The following is a 9,332-nucleotide window of genomic DNA, read 5'->3' on the forward strand; positions in this document are numbered from 1 at the left end:
ACAAAGTACGAAACAGTTTGTGAAAAATGTGGCACTGTGTACAAAGTACGAAAAATTTTGAGAAAACGTGGCACTGTGTACATTTACATGATCTTTGAACGAGGTTTTACACATAACACCTTTATACGGGAAAGAAATTTACCAGTGCTTTGACAAAGGTCAAATGCATATATACTGTTGTTCATATCGGTAATATCTAATTAACCGACTAACTAGAAATCACAAATCTGTATCCGTCATTACTTACAGTGTTAAAAACAGGTTACATTTACGAGTTTACTATCACTTAATGAACACTATTATCAAGAAACACTTTAAACGAATTTTCGATAATAGATACAAGATGTTCTCTATATTAATGATAAATATGACATCTGAAAATATTATGATAACTTTTTAAATAAAAAAAATATGAGAAGTAATTTTATGCCACAACTTTTACTTTGGTATGCCGTTAACATATGCTATAATCTATATAAATATTTTAAACAGCTATGATCTTTCGAGTCATAAGATAGTTTGTACATTATTTATTTGTGTTGAAGTTAACCATAAAGCTACGCAATGAGCTATCTGTGCTCTGCCCACCACGGGTATCGAAACCCGGTTTTGTTTGTTTGTTTGTAATTAAGCACAAAGCTACACAATGGGCTATCTGTGCTCTGCCCACCACGGGTATCGAAACCCGGTTTTGTTTGTTTGTTTGTAATTAAGCACAAAGCTACACAATGGGCTATCTGTGTACTGCCCACCACGGGTATCGAAATCCGGATTCTAGCGTTATAAGTCCTCAGCCCTACCGCCGTGCCACTGGTTTCCAGCTTTGTAAATCCGCAAACATACCACTGTTATATTGGAGGGCTTGTACATTCTTTAACAGGAAAAATTAAGTGCTTGTACACTAATGTTTTGATTTCGCTAGAAATTTAAAAACATCTAAAACATTTAAAGTAGAATAGAATAAATTGTAAACAGCGTGGAAACTATACAGTTTTATACGAACTTTAATTAATTAGCATAATTTTTTATATATATATTCAACAACAGACGAGGAAAGCAAAAAATATGACTGGCAGTAACAGTTTATTGAATTATGTGACTGAATTATTGAGGACAAACGAAATACATGAACAAAATATATTAATAGCATCATTCCTTAACTTGAAATCAGGCAAGAGAAGGCGACAGAAATGAAAACTCGAAAAAACGGATCAGAGAAGACTACAAGGCTGTGTTTGAAAATATGCAGCTGAAACGTAAACTACAAGTTATAAAACACGCACACGCTACTCTACGCGAACTAAAGCATGGGATCAAAATAAATATTAAATTGAATTGAATTAGTAAAATACGCTTAATACTTTCATCAAAAAATAACGGATGGTAATATTTGGTCGTAATAATAAGTAAGACTTCAGTATACTATTTTCATTGCAATGTTTTGTTTTTTTTATTAAGCACAAAGCTAAACAATGGGCTATCTGTGCTCTGCCCACCACGGGTATCGAAACCCGGATTCTAGCGTTGTAAGTCCGCAGACATACCGCTGTGCCACTGGGGGGCTCATTGCAATGTAAACAAACGAAACGTACTAATGTTTTTACTACTCAATATTATAATATAAACGTAAGATATCTGATCTGACGTATTAGTTAATAAAATAAGAGTCTTAAAAAATATTTCGTTTTGAGGGGTCCTATTCTCATGTCTTATGCTCATGTGGTATAATTCTGGATTTCGAAGTTGACAAGCCGGGTTCGAAACTGTATAATACCATGAAATATTCCCAGCACTTTAAGTTGTGGGCGCATTATAACAATGACACTCAATCCCATAACGTAGATGGTGGGTCGTAGGATGTTACTCACAGGTTATCTTCTCTTTGGTCAGTAGTTCAAAATTAGGAAAGGTTGTCGATAGCCTTAGTAGCTTTGCCATAAATACAAAATACAAATACTTACGCTCATATCAGCTGCATTCTAGTTTGAATATGGGTAACTGTTTTGCATTGCACATTACAAACACAAATCTATTTCTAGGAGAAAAAAATCATGGTGAATCTATTAAAGCTTTAACATAAAAATCACCATATGAATCAAAATTTGTAGGGTCTGAGTTTACGTCAAGAAGCTTGTTTTTGTATAAACTATATAAACAAACTAATATTAGTAATAAACTACTCTATAACACCAAATTTCTTATTTTTCCTCCACGCAACATTTCGCCTTACACCTTCTTCAGGAGCGTTCCACTAAAACACGTAACAGTTTGTGTTTTAGTGAAACGCTCTTGATGAAGCTGTAAAGCGAAACATTGAGCGTCCAGTCAAAAAGGAAAAGTAACATATTTTGTGTTATAAGGTAGTTTATTTCTAATATGAAAACGATTTTACTAAATCAATATGCATTACAGAAATTAAATAATATGTAAATGTAACGATTAACATAATAACAGTAATAAACGAAAAACTCAAGATGAAACTACTTTGTAAAGCTTATTTTATTATTTTATTATTGTAAACTTACTTACAGAAATTAAATAATATGTAAATGTAACAATTAACATAATAACAGTAATAAACGAAAAACTCAAGATGAAACTACTTTGTAAAGCTAATTTTATTATTTTATTATTGTAAACTTACTTACAGAAATTAGATAATATGTAAATGTAACAATTAACATAATAACAGTAATAAACGAAAAACTCAAGATGAAACTACATTGTAAAGCTAATTTTTATTATTGTAAACTTACTTACCTATTGGATGAAGTTTGTATTGTAATAGCACCGAGTTGTAATTTTTAGACTGGATTTCATATTCTAGTTCCAACAATCCAATCCAACACGGTCCAAGTCTTTTCTAAACTTTGTAACTAGGGTTTTGAGCAGCCCCCTGGTGAGTTTTTATGCAACTAGTTATGATCTAAGAAGAATAGTAATCCGCACATTTTTAATAATACAAACCATATATTTTCTTCATCAGATATACAAAACTGAATAATACTATACTCACCCAAACTCCCTAAGGAAAAAATTAATAAGTTACAATTACACAATATTTTCAGTGTTTTACGTGGGGTCCTTTTTTTCATTAAAAATTATTTTTCTTTTTACATACCTGTAGCTTGATACCAGTTTTACTTTTGTTATTGTATCTTCATTTATTGCGGAAGGATATATATATATATTTATTTTTAGAAGTATAAATTCAATAAACAATTCGACACAAGAAAGCCACAGTTTAAGAAAGTGTCTGCAGCAACCAGATAAAAAAATTATCCACTTGGAAATAATTACACAAGTTCATTCAAAGAGTCGTCGGGAATAAATCAACGTTTACTTCTAAGCGAGTTGACTGAAATTGGTAACAGAAATGAGAGAAACACATCCCAACTACCATAAAAATTGTTTTCGCTTTATTTCAATTTACCGAAAGAAGATGGTTGAAATGGAAGTTTATAGCAAACCGATGACTCCTGGGCGTACATGACGTTACCATGGTAACGAAAAAATTTACGATTAACGAAGTTGCGATGGAAGATGAAATACAGAGCGCTGATATTTTTCCCGATATGCCATTCACGTGGTTTATTCTCAGAGCTAGCCAAACAACGCGTTTTTATTTAATATCAGTTCACGCTGAATCCATAAATTTCATGTAACATAAATCCAATGTGAAATGAAAACATACTCCTCCAAATCCCTATTATTGTTTGTTGCTGTTATTTTTCATATTGAATTTGTTTTGCTGATTCGTTGTTAATTCGGAGGCCTTTTGTGCTTATCAGTTTACTGTTTATCATGACGTAAATAGATCTTCGTTTACTGTGTGATAATCTGAATTATTTTTGTCCCAGAAGCAAGTTAAGTACCAGCCATAGGCCGAACGAGAGCTCTAACAGCTGAGATGTATATTATGTGTACCGCGTTTTTAGTTGTCTTTAACTCATCACAGTAAACTTGCGTTCAGATAGGACTTGAAGAATAAGCAGCATTGGTGCTTCCAATTCATTATTCTGATTATTCTACTAAAGATACTAAAAATAGACATGAAGTCGATTCGATTCTTCATTTATAACCTAGAAGGCTCATTTCTCTAATTACTCCTGCGGGGTAAAGCAATTTTTAAAACTCAAATTACCACAAATATAAATAAAGGTAAAAAAATATCGATTACACTATTGTACAGTATATAGTGGTAATATTTTGACATGACCAGCAGTAATAACTTAAAGTGGTGATATCTTATCCAGTCATGATACTTAATAGAAAAAGGTTTTAAAGAAAAGAGTTTCAGAAAATACTGTTTTGCTAAAGTTAAAAATAATAAGTACACAACGTTTCAACTCATTACAGAGTTACAATCATAGATATATGTTCTTGATCTCGAAGGACCAAATAGATAAAACATTTCAGTAATTCTCCTGCATGAGAAGTTACACTAAAATCGCCAGTTTAATTTGTAATAAACGAAATATTAACATACAAAAAAATTAAAATATATGCAACATATGAAACACACCGATATTATGTAAAAACAAAACTGCAACAAATAGAAAATGTAGCACAATCCATTTCATCAAGTTATACGCTATGGTGTATTTTAGATACTCAGTAAAATCTACAAACTCCACGTTCTAGATATTCAGGAAGAACTTTAGTTTTATTAAGAAGGTACCTGAGATAGTACAAACTCCACATCTCAAGTAGCACAGTAAAATCTACAAACTACCCATCTCAGGTATTCAGTATGTAGTTTAGTTTTATAAAGAAAGTATTTAAAGTAGCACAGTAAAATCTATAAACTCCACATCTCAGGTATTCAGTATGTAGTTTAGTTTTATAAAGAAAGTATTTAAAGTAGCACAGTAAGATCTATAAACTCCACATCTCAGGTATTCAGTATGTAGTTTAGTTTTATAAAGAGGGTACCTGAAATAGCACAGTAAAGTTTACAAACTCCAGATCTTACATATTCAGGAAGAACTTTAGTTTTATGAAGAAAGTACCTGAAGTAGCACAGTAAAGTTTACAAACTCCAGATCTTCGATATTCAGGAAGAACTTTAGCTTTATGAAGAAAGTACCTGAAGTAGCACAGTAAAATCTACAAACTCCACATCTTAGATATTCAGTAAGAACTTTAGTTTTATAAAGAGGGTACCTGAAGTAACACAGTAAAATCTACAAACTCCATATCTCAGATATATATGCAAGAAGAGCTTTAGTTTTATAAAGAGGGTACCTGAAGTAACACAGTAAAATCTACAAACTCCATATCTCAGATATGCAGGAAGAAGTTTAGTTTTGTCAGCGGTAGATTTCATTATATATGTCACTTATTTTTAGCTACAATAATCAAGTTTAGGGATATTCACTGTTTGTTTCAGAGAACAATTTGAAACTTTAAGAAATACATTAGTCATTAAGGCACTTTCAGAGGTGGTAGTACATTTTTCAGTTGTAAAAACTATGAGAAACGTACACCATAAGCCATTTTTCAGGACCGTTTACTGGACAGATATACTGAGATACATATTCATTTTTCTATTCTGAAACACATTCAGTCAATTTTATAAACGGGAATTTTGGTAATTTTACAATAATCTTTACTCAGTGAGATGTAAAGTAATCATTAATTATATAAAAAATAATATGAATAGCTCAAATACGAAAACAAAATCTGTAAAATGAAGAGTAGCTTATACGAACCTGTCAAACATCTGCTGGTGAGTTTAAAAGTGGTCCTTGAGATGTGCTGTTAGGTAGATTTTATTATCATGATTTGTCTGTGTCTCCGAGAGACAAATATTACGGCTAGAATGTTTATCATTAAGAGGAAGGACTTGCCGCTAGACTTTATGACTGTAATTAAAAGTCTGCGTGGAGACATACAATTTAGAAGTACAAGTGAAGTACTCTTCAGTCCAATAAGAATGCTCGAATTCTAGAACAATAATAACAAGTGGCTACCTCTAAAGAGTTAAAGATAGCTTTTTCAGACTCTTTGTTTCCAACGGCACCGACAAGTCAATAAATCTGGATCAACTGACAGAATTCTATTGTTTACAGAACCAATTCAAGTTTGAGACTTACGAGCCTATTTGGTGATCAAAGAGTTCACAGTTATCTTCATATCTCGAGACAGAGTGAAACAAAACATCAGTGTTGTACTTCTGTCTAATTAAATAAGGTACAAATTTATATCAGTTATAATAACTTTCGAAATTACAAAATGCCACTCTTGTATATATCACGTTCCTTAGGTTTCTGCATGCCTACCTTAAAGTTAGTGAAATATTATAATAATATGCAGCTTACAGCAGTTTGTGTGTTATATATGTCTACTTTTGATTTTCTATAGGCAATCTAGAAGACGGTTCTTCCTGCTACTGAATTTATGCTTCGAGCACTGAACCACAAAGTTAACTAGACATATTCATCCTGGAAATACTTTTCCGCGGGTTTAGTCTAGACTAAACAAAACTGAAAGACGGTTGCAAAACAAATCTTTATTTCCAAGACATCGTGTGATATTTATTCATCAACGTATACGTTATAAAGGTTGCAAACCTTTAAAAACAAACATTTTATCCCATTCCATCCATCATTTGTAGCAATAATTTTATGTTCTATTTAAGCGTTTTGTGTTATCAAAAAAGGCAATATTTGAAATATCTCAGTTATATTCCCTAATATTTCGATAGAACTATAAAAATATTAATAATGTAGCTATAAAGATGATACGTGGGGATGGCAATAGATAAAAAAAATCTACATAAATACGAAGATTGTAAATTAAACTGAAGTACATAAACAATGGTTCTAACATTATCATAAATACAATTACATTAGTTAAAAGTACATATACAATGGTTCTAGCATTATCATAAATACAATTACACTAGTTAAAAGTACATATACAATGGTTCTAGCATTATCACAAATACAATTACACTAGTTAAAAGTTTTCTGTTTAAAAAAATGTGTTGGCACATATGACGTCAGAAGTCACAAACAATCGTAAGCAACTTAATATTTTTCTGATGTAATCTATGTACGATGAGACATAACCATCAATTGATACAATAGCTTTATTTAATAGTTGTAGATTCTAAAAAGTTTTCAGCTTGGCACTCAAAATAATCTCATTAGATATACAGGCTTGAGTAATTATTTCAAAACAATTTTGAATATGCATATTAGTAGTTCACGTGCTAATCATAGTCGATATAATAACTACATTTTGACGTTGTTTGGCGTTTCGTAGGTAGTGCAGTGCCATCGAAAATTGATCCACTTTTGGGAAGGTTATGTAGCAGCCTATTCCAACACAAAATAGTCACACACTCGGGTTATTAAGGTGTATATAAGTTGTTGATTTAGAATTGTCAAGACGAGGCTATCCATTGTACTTAATTGAATTGTAAAACAAAAGAATACGGACCAAGGATCAACCTGTGTATCCGGAACTATCCAGAAAGAGATCTGCATCAAATCGTAATTCAGCCTTGGTAAGCAAAGCTTCTTGTAACAAGTGAGCATCCACAAACACAAAGGTCAGTGGCAAAAGCCGCCACAGAATCCAGGCAATGGTACACAACATTATCAAGATGGAAACCGTTGTACTCCTAAACTAGATGGAAAGCATGCTTTAGACATGGCAGCCTAACAACAATGCATTTTACAATTGAAGAGCTATTGAAAAATGTATGGTCGTCAGATAGGGATTATTCAAAAACGCAACACTGTGGGGAGAGTGTCTAAGCCTGTGTTACAGAGGAGGTGTCATGAACAGTGTTACATAACATAATTCACAGTAAAAGTATTTAAGATCTACAGAAAAACTTTTTTAAAATTTAGCTTATTTCGTTTGAATTCAAAACATTTTACTCATATCGCATAGACATAGGTTTTCAATAATTAGAGAAAAAGCTTATTCGTTTTGTGACTGTTATTTTCTGCCATTGTTTACAGTGCATAGTAAATGAGTGCGCAGAGGAAATAGTATTCCTTTTTTGCCTCCTTGGCAAGATAGCGATAAACGTGTTTTTAATATGATCTACTAGATGGCAGCAGTTTGCTGTGAAGGATATCATCTTAACTACATGCTTAATATCTGCATAAGTTATCTGATTTATTAAAATAAACACATAACTATTATTTAACATACTTTAAGATATTTACACTTAAAGGGTCCTAGTTAAGAAGGGTCTGAGCGATCAGTTTTTCGTGATGAATTAAGAATGTTACAATCTGTGTTATAAAGTGTTACATGGGGTTGGTGGGGAAGTGCGTTACGTAATTTTTGAATGACCTCTTAGAGCATGGACTTTAATGACGTAGTGATGCTCCAAATTAGTTTCAACATAACGCACTCAACCTTCTGTACAACCTTTTATCTAGGAGTATTACCTCTTTTAACAATAACAATAATCCTTTTTATCTAGGGTTACAACTTCTTTGAACTAGGAGTATACTCGTGTTTATCCTTTTATTTAGGAATATAACTTTTTATCTAGGAGTGTAACACTTTTTAACTAAAGTCAAATTGGCTCTTCCGTATCAGATCACCAAAGTATTATTAAAGCATTTTAAAACATCATTATTGTAGTGGTATGGAGAAAATAAAGTTAAGGTGAATCGGTCTTTATTAAGACAACTGTAATATCTAATAGTATATTACAAAGACTTTAATGTGGCAATAAACTTCTTTATAAAGTCTTTATGTTTTTATGTATAAGTCGCGCAAGGTATTGTAACAGCCTTAGTTTTTACCGGCAGTGTTCTTTATGTCTTTGTGTATAAGTCGTGCAAGGTGTTGTTGTAACATCTTTAGTTTTTACCGGCAGTGTTCTTTATGTATTTGTGTATAAGTCGTGCAAGGTGTTGTTGTAACATCTTTATTTTTTACCAGCAGTGTTCTTTATATCTTTTTGTATAAGTCGTGCAAGGTGTTGTAACATCTTTAGTTTTTACCGGCAGTGTTCTTTATGTATTTGTGTATAAGTCCTGCAAGGTGTTGTAACATCTTTAGTTTTTACCGGCAGTGTTCTTTATATCTTTGTGTATAAGTCGTGCAAGGTGTTGTAACATATTAGTTTTTACCGGCAGTGTTCTTTATGTATTTATGTATAAGTCGCGCAAGGTGTTGTAACAGCCTTAGTTTTTACCAGCAGTGTTCTTTATATCTTTGTGTATAAGTCGTGCAAGGTGTTGTTGTAACATCTTAGTTTTTACCGGCAGTGTTCTTTATGTATTTGTGTATAAGTCGTGCAAGGTGTTGTTGTAACATCTTAGTTTTATCGGTCAATGTTCTTTATATATTTG

The 9,332-nt window shown here is 32.1% G+C and overlaps 1 long non-coding RNA gene across 1 annotated transcript in view; it reads right to left on the minus strand.

Annotated features, from left to right (window-relative positions):
• Nucleotides 1-2,822: 2,822 nt before the first annotated feature.
• The window catches only part of LOC111085080, an 18,007-nt gene continuing 11,497 nt past the window's right edge, over nt 2,823-9,332 (minus strand). Inside the window, exon 3 of the long non-coding RNA XR_002609938.1 lies at nt 2,823-2,926. This is a non-coding gene — a long non-coding RNA (uncharacterized LOC111085080). The remainder of the gene's footprint in view (nt 2,927-9,332) is intronic.

This window comes from Limulus polyphemus, unplaced genomic scaffold, assembly GCF_000517525.1.
Source record: "Limulus polyphemus unplaced genomic scaffold, Limulus_polyphemus-2.1.2 Scaffold229, whole genome shotgun sequence".
Taxonomy (NCBI): Eukaryota; Metazoa; Arthropoda; class Merostomata; order Xiphosura; family Limulidae; genus Limulus; species Limulus polyphemus.